Consider the following 26,267-nt stretch of genomic DNA (forward strand, 5'->3'; position numbering starts at 1 on the left):
GCATTACTTAGTATCATTTTGTGTTTTTAAAGTTTTACATAAAGAGTGTTCATACTGTACACTTATAAAATAAATGTAACATTTTTAATATATTGAGTGTTATTAAATTTAACTTGTTTCCTTGAGGAATTTTAACTTGAGGCATTTTTAAATCAAAGAAAATGCTCAGTGAGAGAAAAAGTATGACATCAGGGGCACCTGGGTGGCCCAGTCAGTTAAGTATCCAACCTCGGCTCAGGTCATGATCTCACCATTCGTGTGAGTTCAGTCCCTGCTGACAGCTCAGAGCCTGAGCCTGCTAAGGATTCTGTATCTCTTTCTCTCTCTGCCTCTCCTCTGTTCATACTCTGTCTCTCAAAAGTAAATAAATGTTAAAAATGTATTTTTTTAAAAAGAAAAAGTCTGACCTCAAACAAAAGAAAAATGAAAATGCAGGCACACGATGGTAATGGTAAAAACAGTTGAAGGGTTTGAGAATTAAGCAACACTGGGCTTAGAAGATCATTAAATCTTATTTTAGACTTTGTCTCTCCTCCAGCCATCCAAGATGCTGGAAGGAAAGAAGGCTAAGGGGAAGAAGGTGGCCCCTGTCCCTGCTGTCCTGAAGAAGGAGGCAGCCAAGAAGGTGGTCAGTCCCTTGTTTGAGAATAGGCGCAAGAAATTTGGCATTGTCCAGGACATGCAGCCTATGAGGGACCTCACCCTCTTTTCAAATGGCCCTGCTATGTCCGGCTGCAGCACCAAAGGGCTCTTCCACGTAAACTTCTAAAAGTGCCTCTTGCTATTGACCAGTCCACCCAGGACCTTGACCAGCTACTCAGCTTAAGCTGGCCCACAAATACAGACCAGAGACGAAGCAAGAGAAGAAGCAGAGATTTTTGGCCCAGGGAAGAAAAAACAGCTGCCGGCAAGGGGAATGTCCCCACTGTGAGACATAAGCCCACCGATCCAATCAAAGGAGAAACGCGGAGACTCGGAGCACACTGAGGTGAGGCTGTAATCAGTGTTCTTGCAAGAGTGGGTGTTTGATGGGCAAGCACACAATGCAATTTATCTCCTGGTGTGCAAACCCCTCCCCTGATTCCTCATTGCCTAAGCACATTCAAGTGTACAAGAAGTACATTCCTGGAGGTGATGTAGAGACTTCAGTTCTTTGGCACATGCTCATTGCAAAGCCTGGGAAAATAAGTTTAAGAAATGGAGAGAGGAAGAAAAACCAGGAAGTGGAGTGTCTAAGATGGGACTTTATGGGTGGGAAGATTTCGTACATATTTCCAACAGGTTGTAAACCTATTGTTAACTAAACGGCATTTCTGAAAATAAATCCTCTCACCTACTTCTTACACCACTAACAGGTCACCTCTCCTTTGAGCTGGGGTTAATACTGTCACCACCTTGACGGAAAGCAAGAAAGCTCAGCAGTAGTGATTGTGCATGATGTGGGCCCCATTGAGCCTGTCGTCCTCCTGCCTGACGTTCGTATAAGAAGGGGGCTACCCACTACATCAAGGGGGAGTCCAGGCTGGGTGTCTGGTCCACAGGAAGACCTGCACCACTGTTGTCTTCACACAGGTTAACTCAGAAGACAAAGGAGCTCTGGCTAAGCTGGTGAAAGCCAGCAGGACCAATGACAGTGACAGATATGAGGACATCTGCCATCATGGGGCAGGCAACGTCCTGGGTCCAAAGTCGGTGGCTCATATCGCCAAGCAGGCAAAGGCAAAGGTTTAAACAATTGAACACCAATCTGGGCTAAGTGGACCCTGTTGAGTTTTCTGTACATGAGTCATAAAAAGTTCTCTTGCCAAAAAAATCTTTATTTTTAGACCAAGATCAGAGTCTTTGAAGGAATCACATTTTGATTCACAAAAGGTCACTCAGCAGGTTATCCATTTGAATGCAAAGTAAATCAGCTGAACTTCTATAGATTTTGGTAGTCATAGGAGTACTGTGCTGTGTGGCCAAGAGCCTTTTAAGGCTTGAAATAGGGGCCAGAAGCAAAACAGAACAAAAAATATCCAGAATCTATCAGATCTAATGTGCTTTGTTCGGAGAATTAGTTTAAGGACCCCTGTGTCTTTATAGTAGTACATTTGCTGCATAACTTCGTTGTCCACACACCGTGAAATGATTTTAAAATTTGTAGCCATGATTTTAAGTAGGAAGAGGAATTGCTTTCTTGTTTATTGGGCACAGCGATCAGCATCCAGGCTGACTAGAATGTCCAAGTAACTAATGAAATAATTGCTACTATTTCATGTTTTCCATTAGATGCTTGCAACCTTTCCTATTGGCTTTAAAGGAGGAAAATGTCTGCATACATAATATTATTCTGCCACGAAACGTCATTTGCTACATTTATAGCTTTGCTTTTTTAAAATCACTTAGAGAATTATTATCTGTTGTGGGAAAGCTGTACATTTTCAAGGCCCCTTATTTTGCTGTATAGCAAAATGAACTCAAAAATTTCAACTTAAGATACGGTGAAGGACATTTTAAATTATTAAATTCATTTTTCAATTTTTGAGAAGAGCTTGACTGTAAGCTCATGTTAGTGGTAAAATTAGACTTGACAGCTTTGATCGTTAATCACACTCACTTCTACACCAACAGATGGTCCTGAACTTAATTCACTTTATATATATATATACACACACACCACCTACTATGCCCTAGGCACTGTGCTAGGTATGACCCAGCCCTAGTCAGGCTGGTTAAGTCCTCAAGACCCAAACTTGGGCTCTGTCCTTGGCAGATAAGAATCCTATGGGCTCAATGTACAAATCTAATCAGATCCCTCAATTCCGTGTTCTTGATACCTTACCTCTCTGGTAAGGTAGACCTTGTTGTTTTGGTCTAGCAATAATCCCTCAGCTCTGCTATTTCCTCTCACTGATGCTCTGTCCATTGCCCCCTGCCTTGTTCCTTAGCCATAATTCCCCGCTGCCTGCATTCATGTTCAGAGTTGAGCCCAATAAATATTTCCTCTACTACAAAACCACATTGTACCAGTCCCCCTGAAAAATGTCTGCCTTACCATTTTTTAAAAGTGTCATGAATACAATTTATTTTTTTAATTAGAATGTTCCTTTTGTGTGCATAGTTTATTTATTTTTTGCACTTTTTTTTAGTAGTTTATTGTCAAATTGGTTTCCATACAACACCCAGTGCTCTTCCCCACAAGTGCCCTCCTCCATCACCACCACCTCTTTTCCCCCCTCCCCTTCCCCTTCAACCCTCAGTTAGTTTTCAGTATTCATGAGTACAATTAAAAAAAAAAAAACAGAAGCTGAGAACACAAGGTAAAAGGAAAGAGTGATCCTAGCCCTCATGAGGTTTATAGTCTAAACAATAAATAAACGATCACATAAGAAAAATAAGATAAAACAGAGGTGGAGGCAAACTGTAACAGACTATTAAGTACAGAGAACAAACTGAAGGTTGCTGGAGGGGAGGTGGGTGGGGAGATGGGCTAAATGGGTGATGGGCATTAAGGAGGACACTTGTTGGGATGAGCACTGGGTGTTTTATTAAGTTCTACTCCCCAAACCAACACTACACTGTATGTTAACTAACTTGAATTTAAATTAAAAATTTAAAAAGAAAAAGAAATCAATGACCATTTTGCTTAGTGCCATAAAATAAAAGTTCTGGGTGCAGAAACACCATACAGGAGGGGGCATCTGACTTAGTTGAGTATGAGGAAGGGTGTTCCCCAGGAAAAACCGTACTTGCTAAGACACACAGGTGAGTAGGAGTGACCAAGGAGAGAAGGACACAGGAAAGCAAGCTTCAGGTAGAGGATTCGATACATGTAGTCTCATCAGGAAGTAACAGGGTATGTTTGGAAGCTAAAAAAAAAAAAAAGGCAGACTGGCTTGAGCTTAGCAAACAGGGAGACAGGTGAGCCAGGTGAAGCTCTAGAAGCAGCTAAGGGAAAAAAATCACACAGGGCCCTTACTGGCCATATGAAGAATTTGGGGTTTTATCCTAAGTTACCCAGAAGAGTGATACAATCAGATTTGCCCTTTAGAAAGATCCTCTCCCTACTCTGAGAGAATGGATCAGACAGGATAGTTGGAGGCCATGTGAGCCACTTGGCCAGAATGGCAATGACCAGGGGGACAAGGCTCACAACAGAGGAGGGTGAGATCAGTGGATGGATTCAAATTCAAATTAGGGTACAGGCCTTTTACCTCTTTGGTTAGTTCATTTCTAGGTATCTTACAGGTTTTGGAGCAGTTGTAAATGGGATCAATTCCTTAATTTCTCTTTCTGCTGCTTTATTATTGTTGTATAGAAATGCAACAGATTTCTGTACATTAATTTTGTATCCTGAGATTTTACTGAATTCGATAATCAGTTCTCATAGTTTTTTGGTGGAGTCTTTCAGGTTTTGTATATAGAATATCATATCATCTGCAAATAGTGACAGTTTTACTTCTTTCTTGCCAATTTGGATGCCTTTTATTTCCTCTTGTTGCCTGTGTGGCTAAGACTTCTAGTAGTATGTTAAATGACAATGGTGAGAGTGGACAACCCTGTTTTGTTCCTGACTGTACAGGAAAATCTCAGTTTTTCCCCATTGCGGATGATATTCGCTGTGGGTTTTTCACTGATGGTCTTTATTATATTGAGGTTTGTTCCCGCTAAACCTACTTTGCTGAGGATTTTTATCATGCACAGATGCTGTACTTTGTCAATACTTTTTTTCATCTATTGAAATGATCATATGGTTCTTCTCCTTTTATTAATACAGCATCTGGTGTTGATTGATTTATGAATATTGAACCACGCTTGCAACCCAGGAATAAATCCCACTTGACTATGGTGAATGTGTTTTTTAAATGTATTGTTGGATTCAGTTTGCTAGTATTTTGCTGAGAATTTTTGCATTCATGTTCATCAGGGATGTTGGTCTGTGGTTCTCTTTTTTTAGTATAGTCTGTGTCTGGTTTTGGTATCAGGTAATGCTGGCCTTATAGAATGAATTTAGGAGTTTTCCTTTCTTTGGTATTTTTTGAAATAGTTTGAGATTATAAAAATCCTAGAGGAGGGGCACCTGGGTGGCTCAGTCGATTGAGTGCCTAACTTTGGCTCAGGTTCGTGGGTTCAAGCCCTATTTTGGGCTCTGTGCTGAAAGCTTGGAGCCTGGAGCCTGCTAAGGATTCTGTGTGTGTGTCTCTCTCTGCTCTTCCTCTGCTCATGCTCTGTCTCTCTGTCTCTCTCTCTCTCTCTCAAAAATCAATAAACATAAAAAATTTTTTTTCAATCCTAAAGAAGAACACAAGCAGTAACCTCTTTGACATTGGCCATAGCAATTTCCTTCTAGATGTGTCTCCTGAGTCAAAGGAAACAAAAGCAAAAATAAACAATTGGGACTTCATCAAAATAAAAAGCTTCTGCACAGTGAAGAAAACAACCAACAAAACTAAAAAGCAACCTGTGGAATGGGAGAAGATATTTTCAATGGCATATCTGATAGGATTAGTATACAAAATATATAAATAATTTATAAAACTGAACACCCACAAAAATGAATAATCCAATTTAAAATTTGGCAGAAGACATGAATAGACATTTTTCCAAACAAGACATCCAGATGGCCAACAGATATATGAAAAGATGTTCAACATCACTCATCATTAGGCAAATAGAAATCAAAATCACAATGAGATACCACCTCACAGATGTTAGATGGCTAAAATCAAAACCACAAGAAATAGGCATTGGCAAGGACTCAGAGAAAGGGGAACTCTCTTGCACTGTTGGTGGGGATGCAAACTGATGCAGCCACTGTGGAAAACAGTACAGAGTTTCCTCAAAAAGTTATAAATAGAGCTATCCTAGATCCAGCAATTGCACTGCCGGGTATTTACCCAAAGAATACAGAAATACTAATTGACAGAGATGCAAGTACCCCAGTGTTTATAGTAGCCTTGTCTACAATAGCCAAGATATGGAAACAGCCCAAGTGCCCGAGCTGATGAATGTATAAAGATGTGTACACACACACACACACACACACACACACACACACACACACACACACTGGAGTATTAGCCATAAAAAGAATGAAATCTTGCCATTTGCAATGCTGTGGATGGAGCTAGAGAGTGTTATGCTGAAATAAATCAGTCGGGGAAAGACAAATACCATATGATTTAACTCAGAGATGGAATTTAAGAAATAAGACAAACAAGCAAAAGGGGTGGGGGAGAGAGAGGGAAGCAAATCAAGAAACAGACTCCTAACTATAGAGAACACACGGATGGTTACCAGAGGGGAGGTGGGCCAAGGATGGTCACCATGGGTGGTGGGGACTAAGGCGTGCACTTGTTGCAATGAGCACTGGGTGATGTATGGAAATGTTGAATCACTATATTGTACACCTGAAACTAATGTTACACTGCATGTTAACTAACTGGAATTTAAATAACAACCTAAAAAAAAAGCAAATTGTAATTAGGAGTAAGGGCAAATAGTCATGACCACCCAGCGTCCCCACCAGGTAACTGACACAGGGGATGATGGTATTCAACCAGTGACCAAGGCTTACAAGGGGTGGGGGTGGGGAGGTGGATTTGGACGAAGGTGGGCAGCGAGCCTGTTGGAATCCTACCAAGACTAGAAATGAAGCCCAGAGATTGTGGCAGGGCTGATATCCTATCCTATTTGTGGCCACCAGATAGGGGCAGCCACAGCAGGCAGTGAACACAAGCCAAACAGGTCCTTCTCACGTTGCCGGAGACAGGATCCTGGGCGGTGCTGTACCTGGGGTCATGACCACCTGGGTCCCTGGGCTTCTTCCCCAGTGACCTGACAGTGGGCCAAAGACTGGTGCTTTCCTCTTGCAGCCTATAGTGTGTGGGTCTGGTTTGTTGATGTGCAGGTGCTGCCGGGTCTCACCTGCTTTTGATTTTGAAGGTAGAAGTCTTTTATTGGGTGGGGGGAGGGTAGAAACCTTAAGTCGCACAACAAAAGTATGGACAGCTAGAGAGCTAAAGAAGTTCTGAGAGACACAAGAATTGGAAAAAAAAAATAGAGAGAGATTATGAGGGAAACCCCATAGAACCTTTTTTCCAGAGACAACCTTTTTCAAGTTTAAAATTCTTCGGGGAAAAAAAAAAGTTATTTGTTCAGCAGCTCGGAAAAAAGAGATACAACATCAGAGTCGGATTCCACTCCTTGGTGTCAGGTCATGGCTCACTGCCACTTCTTTGACCTTCCAGTCACTCTGCTTCAGCCCCACTGGCCTCCATGCACGTTCCTGTCTCAGGGCCTTTGCATTCGCGGTTCCTTCGACCTAGAGCTCTTTCCCCCGAGACAGCTGCAGGGCACACTCTCACCTCTGACAGGTCTTTGCTCAAAGGTCTCCTTTTCAATGAGACTGTATCTTAAATGAAGTTCATGCGCTCTCCCTGCCCGGCTTCTACAGCCCCGCCCCCTTTTCTCCCGTAGCACGATCGCCATCTCGCGTGATTGTTTTCTTTGTTGGCTTGCCTCCTGCCACCAAGATGCAATCTCTGGAAAACGCAGTGGTTTTAGTTTTTTGTGTCTCCAGCTCTCAGAGCAGGGAACTCTCACAAAGTGAACCCTAATAAATACTTATGGAATAAATGAATCTTTTAAGGCTCAGGACATGAATGTGAGAGCTTTAAAACAAAAGCCAGCTCCAGCTGGAATTATACTCTGCATGAGATCCCTGAGACTCAGCCTGGGATGAAGGGTAGTTCCTGTGGTGTCATGCTGTTCTCAGACATGCCAGGCGTTTGAACATTAAGCCACACATAATCAAAGACGAGAGTATAAGGATAGTCTATTTCCCCCTTATTTGCATTATTGAAGAGCACCAGTGGTGTGGCCCATCTAAAGAAGTGATTGGTCAAGATCACTTCTACTCACCACAGACAAGTGTTGACACCTACATAGGCAGACGTGTGGCTATGCACATACACGTATACATGGATGTGTTTAAAAGTATGCTGGTCCATGTGTGTCAGATCTACTCTGCAAATCTAGTTGCCCTGGCATTGCTATTAAAATGGTTTGCTTTGCCCCAACACAACCCACAGGTGATGTCTGTTGGATGCCTGAATGCAGTTAGATGCCATGGACAATCAGTTGTAATTTACATTAGTCATGTCAGATGCGGCCGGTCTCCGAGTGCTGTATCTCCAGAGAGCCTCTTATTCCTGAGCTGGGTCTCAGAGAGCTGCATAGAGTGGCCCTTCTGGGCAAATGCCTTATTACTCATTAAGCTTATTCCTAATTAGGCTCCCATGTGAACCTCAGGTCTGGTCTCTTGCTCTGGAGAATTGAGCTGAGTAGCATGGAAACCTAAGCTCCTGCTACTCTTTTTGGGTCAGGGAAGGTCTGGAGACATGTCCAATCAGCTCTGCCTTCTGTTCTTTGGTCCAATCTGATCTGGCTGATCCTCTGGCTCCTCCTCACCAAAGATAACGACAGTTGACAACGGCTGGAGAAGCCTTGAGCGGAATTGGTTGAGTCCATTTCTCCAGGGTTCCATCCTCTGAACCTGATCTTAGAGTCCCTGGACCATCAAAGAATGAAGGAAAGTCCCAAACAGAGGACACTCAGCTCCATGTGATCATATCTGCCTCATGAAAAAACAGAGCACATAGAGAATGAACCCCAAGTTGAAAGAGAATCACAATCTTTGCTTCTCCACCACAAGTGCTGTGTGTTCTGCTGCCTGGGTCCTATTGTATATCTTCCAGGTTCCTAACTTGGTCTGATTCTTAGGAGAGTCCCTCCCGGCAACTGGAGTGAGGACTTGAACTTCCCCTGGAATAGTAACTTTTGAGTCATTTTCAACCTGGAAGCCATTTGAGAATCTGGCAAAAACCATGGACTTTTTCCCACCAAAAAAGAAGACACAAAACTTTCACACAATTTTAGAAGTTCCACACCTTCCCTGAAAATCATCCAAGAACATTCTAATACTCGTGTTATAGTCAGGGTACACATGTCAGGGTCTTGATCCTGACATTGGTCAACCTGTAATTGGCAAGTCATTTAATCTTTTTTGATTTGATATGGGGACCTGTCAAATGTACAGAGATGGTCTTTTCCTGTTTAATGTCTGTGGTTATGGAATTATTTTGGTATCAAAGAGATTACTGCTTTTAAAAGAAAACAGATTTCTCTCTCTCTCTCTCTCTCTCTCTCTCTCTCTCTCTCTCTCTCTCTCTCTCTCTTTCATTTTGCAGCAAACAGGCTAGAACCAGTTGGAGCAGTTCATGCTCTCATCTAACCCTGGATGAGGATGTGGTGTGCAGATGGATAATGAGGGGGGGGGCGTTGCATCTAGGAGCAGAGAATTCCTACTGGGCTTTAGTCCTCTCGCAACCCAGATGATGTTAGTCCTAAAGAGCAAGGCTGAGTTCTCTCAATTTATTTTCATTGTAGTAACAAGAAGATGGCTCAGTCCACACATTTTAATTATTAACAGGCTCCAGGGGAAAGGGCTGGTTTCAGTGACTGCTCAGCGTGATGGTATAATGCCCGACGCCTCCCCAGCAGTTGGCCGGGTTCCATATTGACTAGGTACTAATCTGCTGCATGCAGCTGGCTGGAATAGATTAGAATGGGGAGCACAGACACCGAGCAATCAATGAGAGAGATACACGCCCCCCTCCCAGAGTATCCTTCAAGACCGCCCAGAGTCACATCTGTCATTCTGAAATCCTGTTATGCCCAGAGAATGCTTTATTTGCAGGCTAGTTCATATTTTCAAAGGTGGTGTTTGACACGCAGAGACCTTATCCCACAGCTGCAGACCTGCATTTCTCGATAAGGCATTTAACTCATTTAGGTGTTTTAGGAGTTAGGGATTTGTGTACTGTTCACACTCAATCACCCCTCCCCTCAAGAGAAATGTGAGTGAATTTCCTGATCCTTCCATCCTTATCTGGCTTGGGTAAGGCACAGTAAGTCTCTCCAGGGTGAGACTCTACAGAAGGAGTCGGTTCATGTTTTAAAATGTGAATTCTCACAGTACTCAGGGACACTGTGTCAACGGAGGCCAGGAAGAGTTTCAATTGACCAGTCAGTTGGCCCTATATCAAAAAAGATTACGAAAGGACAAAAATTTAGAAAGGCGGGATATAAATAACAATTCTTGAAGTACAGATCCAAGAGACAAGAGCACCACGGGAAAAGATGCTGCTATTCGCTAGTGGTCAGAAAAATGCAAATAAAAATGATAAGATATCACTTTATATGCATCAGGCTGGCAACGATAATGCCAAAAAGCTATCATATTTATCACTGAAGATCTCTATAACAGAATGTTCTCTCCCAACGCCGTTGGAAACATAGCGTTACATCTTTTTGAAAATCATTCTGGCCACTGCCTATTACAATTATAATCATACAGACCCTTGACCCAGAAACCTTGGTATGAGGGTGTCCCACAGAAGCAAACGTACAAAAGAATGTTTACTGCATTGTCATGAGGAAAAACTAGAAAAAAGTTAAAGATATCAGTGATAAAATGACTGAAAATATATTGCATAGAAACCACAAGATGTACAGTTTTGAAAAGAATGACTTAGAATTGTATCAATTAACTTGAAGATAGTTCCAGTTATTGATGAGAAAGGAATATGTGTGTGATATTATCCCATTTTTTTGGAAAGCTAAAGATGACAAAGATCCCGCACATGTGTTTATGGGTAGATGTGGATGAGACACTACATATTTAATTATACAGCGGGGAAAAACCTACGGAACGAATACAATTTGTTATTAAAATGCATACAGAAAGCTTATTTGATATAATTATGTTAACAAATTTATGCAAAAGTATATGTGTAAATATAAATGAAATAAATGTTTCTAGGAGGGCTGGGGAGATGAAGAACATTGCATATGCCTGGTAAAAAGAAATACACTCAAATAGTAAAGTGTGCCTTGGTCCGTGCAGGCTGCTATCATAAATTACCACAGACCAGTGACGTCTCAATTTGGGCAACTTTGGGGGGCCGTGTTGGCTCCCACTACTCCCTGGAGGAAAGGAGACTCTGTAGGTACCTGCCTGTGCCTCTTCCTCCTCTTTCCTTGCTTGTTTACTCTTTCACGGGTGTTAATCCTGAGTATATCCTGGTAAAATTCCTATATGCGATTCTTCATGTCAGAGCCAACTTCCCAAGGAATCCAACTTAACACAATAATTTATTAGCATTTGGTAAAGTAAATCCCTCCTCCATATGCTCCAATTTCAAGAATTTCTTCTTCTAAATACATATATATATATACATATATATATATATTCTTCTAAATACAATTTTAGATTGATGCTGGTCTTTTTATTTATTTGTTTGTTTTTAAAAATTTTAAACATTTATTTATTTTTGAGAGACAGAGATAGCATGAACAAGGGAGGGACAGAGAAAGAGAGGGAGGCACAGAATCTGAAGCAGGCTCCAAGCTCTGAGCTGTCAGCACAGAGCCCGATGCAGGGCATGACTCACAAACTGTGAGATCATGACCTAAGCTGAAGTCGGATGCTTAACTGACTGAGCCACTCAGATGCTCCTGTGATAGTCTTTTTTTATATTTCATTTATATCTCTTTTTATCTTATCAATTTCTTTCTTTCTGGGTTTTTTTTTTTTTTTTTTTTTTGGTGTAGTTTGTTCTTCCCTTGTGAATTTTTCTTCTAAGGTCACTGGTGGCTCATTCTCAGAGCTGTATTTTTCTTCTAATCTTCTTGATGTTGTCTTCTTTTTTTTAATAGAAAACATTCATATACTTCATTTTGGTGTCATTATCTTTGCTCTTACTCAGGAGAATAAATCTGTACACACTGTTTACCAACAAGTAAAATATACAAATTATAACTGGGTACACCTGATTGTTTGATCTGCTTTTCGGGTCTCTTTGTGGAGGGTGACTGGATGGGTTCCTACAGAAATCTTCAGTACATGCACCTTCTCCCTCTTTCACTGTCTGGACCTCTGTTTTTCTGATCCAATAAAGACAATGACGTGTGCACTGGAAAGGCTGTTCGGCTTGTCTTCCCACTGTCCTCCCTCCCCGCCCCCTGCCCACTATACACATGAACACAAACTACACTTATTTCACTTATGGAAATTGCGTTTATGTGACTAGGACACACTACTGTGAGCCTCCACTCCCATGAGAAAATCATACCTTTCTTTTATTTCCCGTATGCTTGCTTTCTGGGACTCTCGTTGATGAATGTTCAAGCAGAGGAGGATGGGAGATTTCCTCTTCTGTCTTAAGTCAGTGTCCAAGGTGTTGAAGATTAATTTGCATATTATTTTTCCTAGTGCAATCCCGGTGTCTCTTCAGGATGGGAATAAAGAGGGAGGGCTTCCAGACAGGACTGCTTCAGCTTTTTATTTCTAGAAATCCTGTGTGACCCAAAATAAAATCTAGTAATGTGAGGCTTAGATGTGTTTAATTTTTAGTTCAGTTATATCTGACTGCTGATAGAGATCATCATCACAGTCTGTCATTGGCTTGTCTGTTAGTCTTAGCTTTTAGAGATACAAGGCTTTTAAAAATTTTTCTCTAGCTTCACTATTATTTTTTTTAATTTTCTTAATGTTTATTTTAAAGAGAGACAGAGTGTGAGTGGGGGAGGGCAGAGAGAGAAGGCTCTGAGCTGTCAGCAAAGAGCCCGAAGCGGGGCTGGAGCTCACAATCTGGTGAGATCATGACCTGAGGTCAGCCACTTAACCTACTGAGACACTCAGGTGCCCTAGCTTCACTGGTACTTTAACAGGAATTTAGAAAAGGCTAAAATGGGGATGCTACACAGATTGCATATTGAATGGGATTTCTGATTTTATTTTTAAAATACTCACCTAACCTGAGTAGGAAATTGTATCACGCCATTTGGTCATTTGATCAATTTTTTGCACATCTTCTTTTTTCTAGGCACAATAATTGAATGTTTGGGAATAGGGGACTGTCGAGGATGCTGCCCAGTGCTCAAATAACTTCTAGTGTACTCGGTGGCCAAGCAGTAACATAACAAATAACAACAACATGGTGTGATGTGACACAGTTTTGCGTGCGGATGATTCAATGGAATGAGGAGAAGGAAGGGCACATTGTGCAGGAGTAAGAATTGAGGGTGAAGGAGGAAACTGTTACAGAATCGATGCAGTTGACCTACATTCTCAAAAGATGAGTAGGAGCAAACTGGGTGGACAAAACAAGAAAAATGAACTCCAGGTGGAGAGAACAGTCCATGGAAAGGTGCAGACAACGGAAGGCCTTTTTCATCGTGCTAGGAAATTTGTAAACAAAGAGATATTGATGTATGTTAAGCACAGGCTGACAGGATTATATTTATATTTTACAATTTTCATTAAAAGAAAAGTTTCTTAGGGTGTCTGGCTGGTTAAGTGGGTAAAGTGTGCAATTCTTGATCTCAGGGTTATGAGTTCAAGTCCCATATCGGGAGTAGAGCATGGACCTCGAGGGTGTCATGCTAAATGAAATAAGTCAGGTGGAGAAGGACAGATACCATATGTTTGCACTCATAGGTCTAACAGGAGAACAGGAGAAACCTAATGGAGGATCAGGGGGAGGGGAAGGGGGAAAGAGAGTTGGGGAGAGAGAGGGACGCAAAACTTGAGAGACTATTGAATACTGAAAACGAACTGAGGGTTGAAGAGGAAGGGGGAGGGGGGAAAGAGGTGGTGGTGATGGAGGAGGGCACTTGTGGGGAAGAGCACTGGGTGTTGTATGGAAACCAATTTGACAATAAACTACTTAAAAAAATAAATAAGAAAAAAAATTGAAATTCATGTAAAAAACATATATATATATAAAAATTTAAAAAATAATCGAGGCACCTAGGAGGCTCAGTCAGTTAAGTGTCCTACTCCTGATCTCAGCTGAGGTCTTGATCTCAGGGTGACGAGTTCAAGCCCCTAGTTGAGCTCTACGCTGGGCGTGGAAGTGACTTAAATAATAATAATAGAATAATTTTTTAAAGTTTCTTTTTACATGTTTGAATTGTTATAATTTAAATAGCTGGTGATCCTTTGGCTGAAGATTGTTTTAAAAGAATTTTAATCAGACGTGGGGAGAGCTCTACAAAGCCCCTCACTTATTCAGAGAGAAACTGGCATAAAATCTGCCTTGGCTTTTACTTGTTTTCCTTTTGTTTTCAAGAATTAAGCTCTGGTTTTCACTCTTATACCTTATATTTTCTTTTTTTTTAATTTTTTTAAATGTTTTTTATTTATTTTTGATACAGAGAGAGACAGAGCATGAAAGGGGGAGGGTCAGAGAGAGGGAGATACAGAATCGGAAGCAGGCTCCAGGCTCTGAGCTAGCTGTCAGCACAGAGCCCGACGCGGGGCTCGAACCCACGAACGTGAGATCTGACCTGAGCCGAAGCCGGAGGTTTAACCGACTGAGCCACCCAGGCGCCCCATATATTTTCTTATCTATTCAACCCATATCCCCAATGATAAGTGGGTTCTTTTTTTCTTGTCTTAAAAGGTATTGTTTGGACTTCTGTTTCTGGCCATAAGTCATCCAAAATACCCTGGAAAATCCTCCCATTGGAAAACAATTTTAAAGTCTGGATAAACCATTAAAAACTCTTGTTGAATACATTCCAGAAATGGTCAGAAACCAAGGAAAATCCTCAGAGTGGTAAACAAAGCTAAAGTACAATCCAGAGGGTTAGCTAGGCTGAAGCCAAAGGCTGTCTTAAAGGGCTTTCCACGCCTTATATACCTAGAACTTCAGTTCAAATGGAAGCACTATAAATGCTTTAAATCGTACTATAAATGGTAGGACTATAAATGCAAGGGTTCATACAAGGTGGAGGGCAAGTTGAGAACTTTTAATGGAAGCAGGACCCCTGAGGGACCTTAGAATCCATGAGAAAATAAATGATGCGGGGGAGGGGTGCAGAATGCACCTTGCAAAGACACAGTAAACTTGCCTTTCTCAGTTTTTGCTCTGGTGGGTGGTGTCCACCAGAAGATTTATATCCATCAGTCAGTCTCTTGTGGTTTGAGACTCAAATTACCACTGACCTTGATGCGCAGAAAAATTTCTTCAGTAAGAAACACAATACAAACGCATTAAAATGTAAAACTCCTCTTCACTAAAAGACTGCATTTAGAGAGTCAAAGCACAAGCTGCAATCTGAGAGAGGATGTAGCAACAGGACAAAAGATTGCTTTTGGCACTAGTTCGGCAGCAATAATAATAATAATAAAGTTTGACAAGACCAAGTGCTTGGAATAAAAAGCAAAAGAACCTGTTGTGGGTCTGGGAATGAGTATAATATTGTGGAAAACAATTTAGTTTTATTAAATAAATGTGAGTGTGCATATATTTTATGACCTAGCAACTATTTTCTTCACAGAATAGAATATGATTTAACAGCCGAAAAGTGAAATTGACAACTACATGCAGCCACGAGATGAATTTCATGAACATAATATTTAGTAAAACAATCAATCACATATCATGTATGCATTAGATTAGTCAGGGTTCTCCAGAGAAACAATACACACACACACACACACACACACACACACACACACACACACACAGAAACAGACAGACAGAGAGACAGAGATTCACTGCAGGGAATTGGCTCACATGATTATGGAGTCTGGGAAGTCCCATGATCTGCTGCCTGTAAGCTGGAGACCTAGGGGAGCTCACGAAACCTTTCCACTCTGACTCAAAAAGGCATAAGAACCAGGCAGCTTATGGTACAATCCCAGTCCCGGGGCAGGAGAAGACTCATGTCCCCACTCACACAGGTAGGCTAGAAAGGAAAAGGGGCAAATTCTTCCTTCTTCAACCTTGCTATTCAATTCAGGCCCCTGGAGGATTGGATGCCCGGCAGGGACAACCGGCTCTACTGATTCAGATGCTAATCTCACCTGGAAACATCCTCACAGACAGACCCAGAAACAAATGATTTATCTGGTATATGACTGTACCCCTTGCATAGTCAAGACAAAATTAACTATCACAATGTACAGAATGATTTTCATGTAAAACCATATAGCACTTATTTAAAAATTAAAAAAAAACATTAGGCATGAATAATATGTTTAGAGATATATACATTTGTCTGTAAAATTATGAAGAAAAGCAAGCAAGAGCACAGGGGCTGCCTCTCAAGGTGGGGAAGGCATGCGGGCAGGAAGGGCCATCTGAGAAGTTCCCAATGTCCTGAATCGAAGCGTCAGGATATTAGCTTGATTCACTTTATTCTTCATCTCAACGTGGATTTTGTAATCAGCAATAGTCTCCATAATAAAACTGGTAAAAACCAGTATTAAGTTCGGTTTTTCATTCTGTCCTGCCTGTCTCAGGATTCACTACTCCCCCCTGCTCCAGTCTCCAATTTCTCAGTGGTTTGGGGCCATTGTGGCTGCTTACCCTTCAGAATGGCGGGTGCGTGGATTCTGCATTGGTCAGGTTAAGCTAGTGGGAAACCGCCACCAGACTCCAGTGCGCCAGGGGGTTAGCACAAGGCAGCTTATGACTTTCTCACAGTTGTTCGGGTCTGTGGGTCATCTCTACTGACAGCCATTCGGGCAGTTCTGCTGATGGAGACCCTTCTATCCTCACACTCGATCTCTCTGGACAACACCGTGGGTGTCTGGTCCAAAGGCAGAAGTGGAGAAGAATGCGGAGGAGTGTTTGCTGATCTGGAAGGGAGCCATGTTACCTTTTCTCACACTCCATTGGAGGGAACTTTGTCACGTGACAATCCAGGGAGCTTAAGATGTGCCCAAAAAAGACGACACTGGATTTTGCTGCCAAAATACCTCAGCCTGGACCTAAAACAAACAAATGCTTGTATGTCAACTTGATGTCACTTTTAATCTCCTTTAAATATCCTCTCTATTCGTCTGTCAGAACAGATACTTCATCTGTTCAGACAAAATTGCTGCTGCACAGAAGAAATGATATGGAATTTCTAATACTGTGAATCCTGATAGTTGTGACTCCTAGTGAATCATTGTTACCTACCTATGGACCCACACTGAGGCTCTTATTTCTGCTTCACCTTGACCTCAAAGACATGGCCACTGGGATCACAGCTTTTGGATGAGGGATTTCTAATAGATCCATCACCTCAGGAAGGCCCTAGCCATTGCCCTAGTCACCATACCCATGTGTTCATGAAAACCAAATCTCAATGTCATCTTATTGAGCAAAGTTGGAGCCAAAGTTGCCTAGGTCCCCTGTGTGCTTCTCTGGGTCGCTACCTTCACTTCAATTCCTGCTAGAGTATCAATCCTGTGAGATTTTTGTCTGCTCTTCTAACTAGGAGTTTTCTTTGTTTTCAGCAAGAGAGTCAGTTTGGACAACTCACCCACCATCTCATTGGCAAGGAGAGTCTTCCTTTTCTATTCTGGATGGCCAGGGTCCAGCCAGGGTAGGGATGGCATAGCATCTCATTGTTCTTTAGTTTGAAGCACTGCTGCAGTTGCTGTCCTGGGCACCAGGACCTCATCCTGAGCATTGAGTGCCTCTCAAAGAGTGCTAAGCACACAGCAGAGCTTGTGAAAGTTTCTTTGGATAAATGTCTACACAGCAGAGCATTCTATGGTAGAGATAGTCATAATAGTTTTCATTAATGTATGGGTTTACAAACTATAAAAAGGAATACTACTGGTAAGTGATGTCTTTCCCCTTACCCCAAATGACTTCCTTTTCCTCATATAATGTTAAGAGCTTCTAATTTTCTCCCACTAGTTGATCCCACTTCAGTAAATCATTCTTATATTTGCTCCTTTCCCAAAGAAAGTCTTGGCGCCTCATTTGCTTATCATTACCAAAGCTGCAGCTGTTCTCATATCGAAGGTCCTGTGACTCAAGTGGCATCTCCTCCTCTACTTTGTGTGCCCCCAGCAAGAATGGTTTTGATGGCACAACACAAAATAAAACAACTCTTCAAAAAATTGTAGTAGTTTTGGTGTCTTAGGGTGGCTCAGTTGGTTAAGCATCCAACTGATTCATCTCAGGTCATAATCTCATGGTTTGTGAGTTCAAGTCCTGTTTTGGGCTCTGGGCTGACAGCTCAGAGCCTGGAGCCTGCTTCAGATTCTATGTCTCCCTCTCTCTCTATGCCTCTCCCTTGCTCAGGCTCTCTCTCTCTCTCTCTCTCTGTCTCTCTCTCTCTCTCTCTCTCTCTCTCTGTCTGTCTTATGTCTCTGATGATATCTTAGTTTGCTTGGACTGACAAAGCAAAATACCATAGAATGGGGTAGCTGAAAACAACAGGAATGCCTTCCTCAGAGTTCTAAAGACTAGAAATCCAAGATCAAGTTGACTGCTAATCACTCCAGTGAGAGCCCTCTTCCTGGCTTGTAGATGGCCTCCTTCTCAAGGTGTAGCACTCTTCTTACATGGCCTTTCCTGGGTGGATGCAAGGATAGAGAGAAGGCAAACTCTCTGGTGTGTCTTCTTTTAGGGCGCTAATCTCACTATGAGGACCCCACTCCCATGATCTCATCTAACCCTAATTATCTCCCAAAGGTCCCATCATCAAATACCATTACACTGAGGATAAGACTTCAACATACGGATTTGGTAGGGACACAAGCATTCAGTCCCTAGCAGATGGTGAGAGATAGAATGGTCTTCAGTTCTATTGGCCTTCTATTTCTCAAATACATTCACTTCATCCTGCCACAAAATTGTTTGTGACTCCTGCCTGGAACACTCTGCTTCCAACTTTCCATCATTTGGATTTAGTTCCAATACCACTCCTCCAAATTCATTTATCACCCTAGTTTAAAATACATCCCTCTACCCCTCAGTAACTCCATCAAGATCTTCTATTCTAAGTTCTTAAGGATATTCATCAGTTTTCTTTCTTTTTTTTCTTAACATTTATTTTTGAAAGAGAGAGAGAGCATGTATGTGAGAGTGAGAGTGACCAGGGGAGGGGCAGAGAGAAGGGGGGACAAAGACTCTACTGTCAGCATGGAGCTGACAAGCCCTGATGTGGGGCTTGAACTCAAACTGTGAGGTCATGGCCTGAACTGAAGTCAGAGACTCAATTGACTGAGCCACCAGGTACCCCTATGTGTCACCTTTCAACATTATCTTATTAACATGTTGGTTGCTCTGCCTGCTGACTGCCACCTCTCTAGAATGTAAGCTTCCTAGGAACAGGAAGTAGATCTCTCTTGCTTGTATTTGTATTTCTACAAACTTCAAGGATGCCTGCCACATGATATATGGATTATGTGTGAGTTTGTGTTTACCCCAAGGTCACTCCTCTTCAGCCCCAACCTCTGTTGATGGATGTGGTGCCTTGCTGGAAGCTGAAATGGAAATGAGAGTCAGAGGAGCACATGCAGAGCCACCATAGCACTTGTCATCTGATATATGGTACTGATGCCTGAAGGTCTCCACAGGACAAATCAAGAGTAGGTGTGGGTCATGTAACTCAGGAAATAAAAATACTTCTCTCTGAGCACTCACCTAGAGGTACATTAGTTTCTTCCTTTAATCCCTGCTATAGACTGAATGTCGTATCTTCCCCAAACCATATGTTGAAGCCTTAATTCCCATATGATTGTATTTGGAGAGAGGCCATTGGAAGGTCATTAGATTTCCATGAAGTCAAGAGGATGAGACCCCCATAATGGGATTAGTGTTTCTATATGAAGAGGAACAGATGAGAGCCTGATCTTTCCCCACCATGTGAGACACAGCAAGTAGGTGGCCATCTGCAAACTGGGAAGAGGGTCCTCACCAGAACCTGAGCGTGCTATCACCCTGATCTCACATGTACCAACCTTCAGGCCTGAGAAATGAGTGCTCGTTGAGTAAGCCATTCAGTCTATGGTATTGTGTTATAGCACCATGAACTGGCCAAGAAAATCCCCAAATCACTCCTTCTTATGGTGGGCACCTGTGGAGTATCAGGAATCTGCCTTCCCACTACCAATTGCTAAATGATTTGCTACTCATCCAGGCATCATCCAGTTAGTATCATTTCTGTGTCTCCCTCCTTATTAACGTGATTCATTCCCTCATGACCCCAACGCTGTCTTCCTTGAGGCTGTGCCTGAGCTGAGTCTCCTCTTGCGTTGAGGTTGGTCACTGTTCCTTCAATCCAACTTCCAGATTTGACACCTACTGAGGCTGCCTGGCCAGTGCCATCAACTCAGTCCAGTGGGGGCCAGCAGATCGATCTGCACAGCCTCAACCTGTGGATGGTTTCATGGTTGATACAGTACAAACAGACCTGCCCCTCTCCCTCCCAGCCCCATTACCTCCACTCTCCTCTGTGCCCACCTGGCACCAGGAGGAATCTGAAGGAGGCTGGCATTAACCCTTGTTCTGACATGGAATGTACTCTTCCTTTTACCATGAAGAGATAAGACCCTTCTGCCTTTTGCTCCTCTTTCTCTCTGGGAAGGACTTCTTTCATCGCATCCAGATTTGCCTTGCTTGCTATGCAATTAATTTTTCCTATTCCTCACTGAGTATGTCAATATACTGCTAAGACCCTTCATCTTTTTTTTTTTTTTGTATTTCCCATTCCCCATTTTTGTTTTGCAATAGCCAGGAGATTAAACTATGTTTTCTATGTCTCCCACATTTTTCCCAATATAAAGTAAAATACTTTGTAAACCTCTATTCACCAATTCAACCAAAAGTTACTAAAAGCCTATTATTTGCCAGGCACCACAGGAGCTTTCTATGGTGTTAGTGATTGGCTAACCCAATGCATTAGAATATTAAACATTTTGTAAAGTTTTATAGTAATATAAAGAGAAATGTTTCCTTATTGGCATGCTTAGGTGCTCTTTTTCAGAGACCAGTTCTGTTTGGCATTTTTAAAATTAACTTAAATCTTTATTGCCTAAGGGATGCTCAGTCAGTCTTCCAAGTGCTGAGTGAGACTATTTGACTTTAGGGGAGGGAAAAACCTAAAAAATACCAGGTCAGAGACATAGAACCCACCATACCCAAAGGGTCAGTGTTTCTCATTGTTTCAGAATCAAAATGAAGGATGTTCAGAAATGAACTTGGGATTGCGTTCTTCAGTGATACCATCAAAAAATAGGGTACCAGAAATATCAAAATTCGACTACTGAGTTTATTTGGGTGTCTAATTTATACTAGGCTGAAAATGGCATAAGAATCTGACCTTTGTTTAGCCTGCACATCAGGGAAATGCCTTTGACTGTAGATATCCCTGTTCCCTACCCTACACAGTCTGGAAGACAACTCTCGATGACATCATCACCAGCGGGGCTCCAGATCTGATCCACAAATAACTGGCTCACGCCCAAGATGAGAATTGGTTGCAACTCATTAACTCAGTTACTTCAGGAACATTCATCAAGCAGTTAATATGCTGCAGACATTGAGTTAGATGCCAGTACTACCAAAAGCAACAGAGGAGTGTTGTTTCTGAAGGGCGAGATCCACGTGAATATTGAGGCAGAGTCTTCGTGGTCTGAGCAAGAGTGGCCAGGAGCTCAAATTTTAGACTGTGTCCATTCTTTTCTTGAACAAACATTTACGAAGAGCCCCTATGTAGCAGCATTGTACTAGATGACGGTGCAAGAATGGGAAGCAAAGCAGACCCTGTCCCTGACTCTCTATCAGAGGATTCAGAAGACACAATAAGCAATTACAATAATGCACTATGATAGGGAAACTCAGCCCCATGGAAACACAGAGCAGGGACATTATGGTCTGGGAGGGGGTGGGTCAGGGTTGTAATTCGCAAATCCGGAGACTGACACGTACAGCTATCAGTGACAGGCAGAGGGCAATATCCACAGACTTCAGCTGGAAGGGGAACAAAATCCATTTTCTTTTATATCACCATGTTATTGGCACATCAGCATCCTCTTATTTCTATCTACTTATTCCTGAAAGCAGTCCTTTTATAAACTCCACACATGGTGATTAAACAAAGGGGATTCCACAAGGGCGGACAAAGCATTAGAGATGGTTTCATTTTACATAAATGCCAAATTTTCTGCCTCAGTAAGGTTGCAGCTGTGACAAGAATTAGGCTGCTTGCTAGGTCATATATTTTCTAGAGTACCATGCAAAGAAAATATTAATACATCAGGGAAAATGAAACAAATAGACTTAATTATTTTAAAACCGTGTGAGTAGACAATTTTTATAATAAAATGAATAATACAACATGTTGAATAAACAAAGAAAATTCTATTGTTCATGTAAAGTGAAGACAGATTCTCTAGTTAAATCTAAGCATACAAAGAAGGGGTTTTAAATGTAGTCTCCTGTTCTGCACAGGATTCGGAATGGAAGTTGGCTCAGTTGGTACTTAATTAGCCCAACATCATTTTCTATATAATAATCTTCGACACATTTTTGGCAATTTAGAAATTACAATTCTATGAATCACAGTTCTTTTTTCATTAACTACAAATAGTCTCTGCATGTGGGGTGGATGAACTAGGAGACTGCTCCCAGAGGTGTGGCCAGAGTGTGAATTTTCGCCCATGATGAAATGATCTGATTCATAGCGAATTAATCAGCATGAGCTGAATAATGTTTAGTCATAAACTAGATGCAGATCAGTAATTAACACCAGGTTGGTAATTAGTGGTGCCTCCTGGTTGCATACAGCACCTCTTCATGTGGCACAAAATAACTCCTTTTGTATTCTGTTCTGTTTTCTTTCATCCTGTGTTTGGACTTTAGTCACAGAGGGATTGATGTTTACCACTAAGAGCCAGGAGTCAGAAGATCTATATTCGGGTCTCCAGGCTGCTGAAGTTAACTGTTTGACCTTAACAAAAATAAGTCCTACACCTCTCTTCAGCTTGCATATCTGCAAGATGAAGATACTTCATAAAGCAGAGTTGTGAAAAGACCAAAAGATCAGGATTATAAAAGTGTGCTGGAAAAAAAAATGCTAATTGACAAAACGTAAAATATTCAAATGGTCTATGCATAAATACAATTATATATCGTGATGATAATTAATGTTAACTAAAATATCGCTTAAGGGATATCAAAATGAGCCTGTCAATAGAATTTTCATTTCTAAACTGATAAAAGCCAGTAAGATTGTCTAAGTGTGCTTTTGTGTTTTAAGTGATGAGCCTTGCTGGTATTATATTCGTATGGAACAGAATGATATATGTCATACATGCATATGGTTTTTTGAAATTCAGAACTATGCAAAGGAGGCGATGATCACTAATTTATCTAGCTGTCTAGCATGTGTTGCATCACTTCTCTAAATAAAAAATCAATAAAGAAGGCTGATAAATGGGCTCCTCTCAGGAGGGCTGAAGACAGATGAAGACACTTTGTTTTTGAAACCTCTAGCCTGGAATAAATTACCCAGTCATGAGCCAAAGTCATCTGCAATTAATTCCAGTTATAAATTTCAGTTCAGAGACGTGTGGAGAGCCTGATATAGCATCATGTCATAAGTTTGGATGTTTTTACCAAGTGTATGTGATTTCAATAATGAAGATCTTTAGTCTAAAACCTTGTACAATTTCTGTGAGTTGGTTTAATCATGTCGTCTTGAGAAGACAGACGTATGTTTGTATTTATATTTAGCTTATTGTTTCTTGTGTTCACCAGGAGGGAAACCTCATATATCATCACTACAGAGAAAAACACTTTTTCTCTATTTAATTCTCAGGTTTGCTTCCCAAACCAGTACTAGTCATAAATGTGTCAAAACCTACAGAGGGTTAATCATATTAAAATGATACGTATTTCTACACTATGCTTATTTCTCAGACTGTTTGGTGTGATAATGCACAGAAACTTATGTATTGCATTTGTGAAATCTTTTCAGAAGTCATTTTTTAGCAAAAATATTATGATAAGACTTCCAGCCTTACAAGATGACACAGGCTTTTTTCTCCCTGTTTATCTTCCCAAGCATAACTGTCAACTCTGGAAATAATACAAAAAATAATAATAACAATGGAAGTAAACAAGAAGAAGTCTGAATGGTGGTAAGGAGAAGCCAAGCTGGCCTGGAACCTTAAGACTGGAGGAAAACTTTAGTGGAAGGGTATCCTGTGTCTTCCCTCATCCCGCAGAGTAAGATCACTGAAACCCAGCATTTCTGGACCCTCAACCTGACAACAAAATGCAGCCCAGGCAAACTCGTTCCTTTCCTGGATTGAATGGGAGACCTCTGACAACATTAGTGAGCCTGATACCAATAGCAAGGCAAAATAATTAGGAGCCCCATCAACACAACAACAAAAAACAAGGGAGTGTCCTCCCCCAGGAGCTGCCACATGCTTGTACTGTTGAGATTCACTGAGGCAGGGGGCCAGAACTGGCAAGTGGGACTAACTTATCAAAAAAGACAGGCTGGGAAGCCTTCTTTTTCCCCTGGACACCACAAACCTAATACTAATACTCCTGATATCCCTTCTCTTACTGGGAGCCACCAAGGTCAACAGTGGTGGAACCAGTGCAAAGGACTCAGCCATAACTAATGGCTAATCCCACTCTCCAAAGGGTACCAACATGGGCCCTTGGAGCCAGCTTTGGGATGCAGCAACAATAAGCAGCAACCTGAAAAGATTCTTTGATCTTGCAGGCTCAAGAATCCTCTTTCATGCCCAGAGACATCAGAGGAGACAGAAAGCACTAGTTGGGAGATCTCAATGTACTGCTCCTCCACTTAAAAACACCAGATTCCTGGGGTGCCTGGGTGGCTCAGTTGGTTAAGTGACCGGCTTTGGCTCAGGTCATGATCTCATGGTTTGTGAGTTTGAGTCCCATCTCGGGCTCTGTGCTAACAGCTAGCTCAGAGCCTGGAGCCTGTTTCGGATTCTGTGTCTCCCTCTCTCTCTGACCCTCCCCTGCTCACGCTGTCTCTTGCTGTCTCTTAAAAAAAGAAGAAAAAAAAAACCCAAAACAAAAAAACACCAGATTCCTGGCCTGGGAAAACCCTCTCTGTCCCCAAAGACAGCATCAGCAGAGACCTGAGGAAGCCCCAGAAAAACAAGATGAGCCAAAATAACACTTCAAATGCATGGCGATGGGAACTCCAGCCCACAAAAGTAGCCCAAGATTTGAATGCTAATCCTGAACAGGGCGACTTCCTAGTAAAATAAAAGATATAGCAGAACCCACATTCCCAACATACTAGACAAAATATCCATAGTACAATAAAAAGTGATATTTTGTGTCTAGAGTCAAGAAAAACACACCTTGGATGAGAAAAGACAATCTGCTGACTCCAATTCTTTGACAGACACAATCTGTCAAAACTCACAGGAGAAGAAACAGACAATCTGAAGAGGCTCCTATCTATTCCATAAATCTAATCAATAATTACTAATCTTTCAAAAACATAAAGCACCACAACCAGTTGCATTCACTGGTAAATTCTACCAAACATTTAAAGAAAAAAGTATGCCAAATTCTTTGCAATCTCTTTCAGAAGATAGAAACAGAGGAAATACTTTCTAACTCATTCTCTGAAGCCAGTATTACCCTGATGCCAAGACCAAAGACATTGCAAAAAAAAAAAAAAAAAAAAAAAGCAAAATATTTACCTAGATTTCTCAGGAACATATATAAAAATATTCTCAACAAAATTTTTGCAAGTAGAATCCAACAATGTAGAAAAAAGAATTATACACATGACCAAGTGGTATTTATTCCAGGTATGCAAGACTGCCCAAACACTCAAAGATCAACTAACATAGTCCATCCTATCAACCAGCTAAAGAAGAAACATGATATGATCATATCAATAGATGGCAGGAAAAGTATCTGACAAAATTCAACACACATTTATGATGAAAACTCTCAGTAAACTATGAATCAGGAGGACCTCCTCAACGTAATAAAGATCATATACAAAGACCCAAGTAAGGGCAGCTTCTGGAGGGGCTGAGTGTTGTTATTGGCCAACTACCATGGTAACTATGTGCAACCAAAGGGCCCATATGAAATGATAAAAAATGCCAACATGTTGGAGGAGCTATAACAGGACTCAGTGGTATGTGCTGCTCAGGCATTGGAGAAATAGAACATAGAGAATGACCTTGTGGCCCATATTAAAAGAGTTTGACCTGGGACTGCATCACTGTGCGAAACTCTGATAGTTATATGACACATGAAACCAAACACTTCATCTACTATCTGGGCCAAGTGGCCACTCTTCTGTTCAAATCTGGTTAAAGGCATGAACTGTGTCACATACCCAGTGATCCAGCCAAAATCAAGGACTGTAGCCTTGCAGTATTTGGAAATTCCAAATACTGA

The 26,267-nt window shown here is 41.5% G+C and overlaps 2 pseudogenes; both read left to right on the forward strand.

Annotated features, from left to right (window-relative positions):
• The first annotated feature begins 547 nt into the window (after positions 1 to 547).
• On the forward strand, positions 548 to 1,731 carry LOC115300848 (annotated as a pseudogene).
• Positions 1,732 to 25,927: 24,196 nt separating this feature from the next.
• On the forward strand, positions 25,928 to 26,183 carry LOC115296208 (annotated as a pseudogene).
• The last annotated feature ends 84 nt before the right edge of the window (positions 26,184 to 26,267 follow it).

Source organism: Suricata suricatta, chromosome 1 (genome assembly GCF_006229205.1).
Source record: "Suricata suricatta isolate VVHF042 chromosome 1, meerkat_22Aug2017_6uvM2_HiC, whole genome shotgun sequence".
NCBI lineage: Eukaryota > Metazoa > Chordata > Mammalia > Carnivora > Herpestidae > Suricata > Suricata suricatta.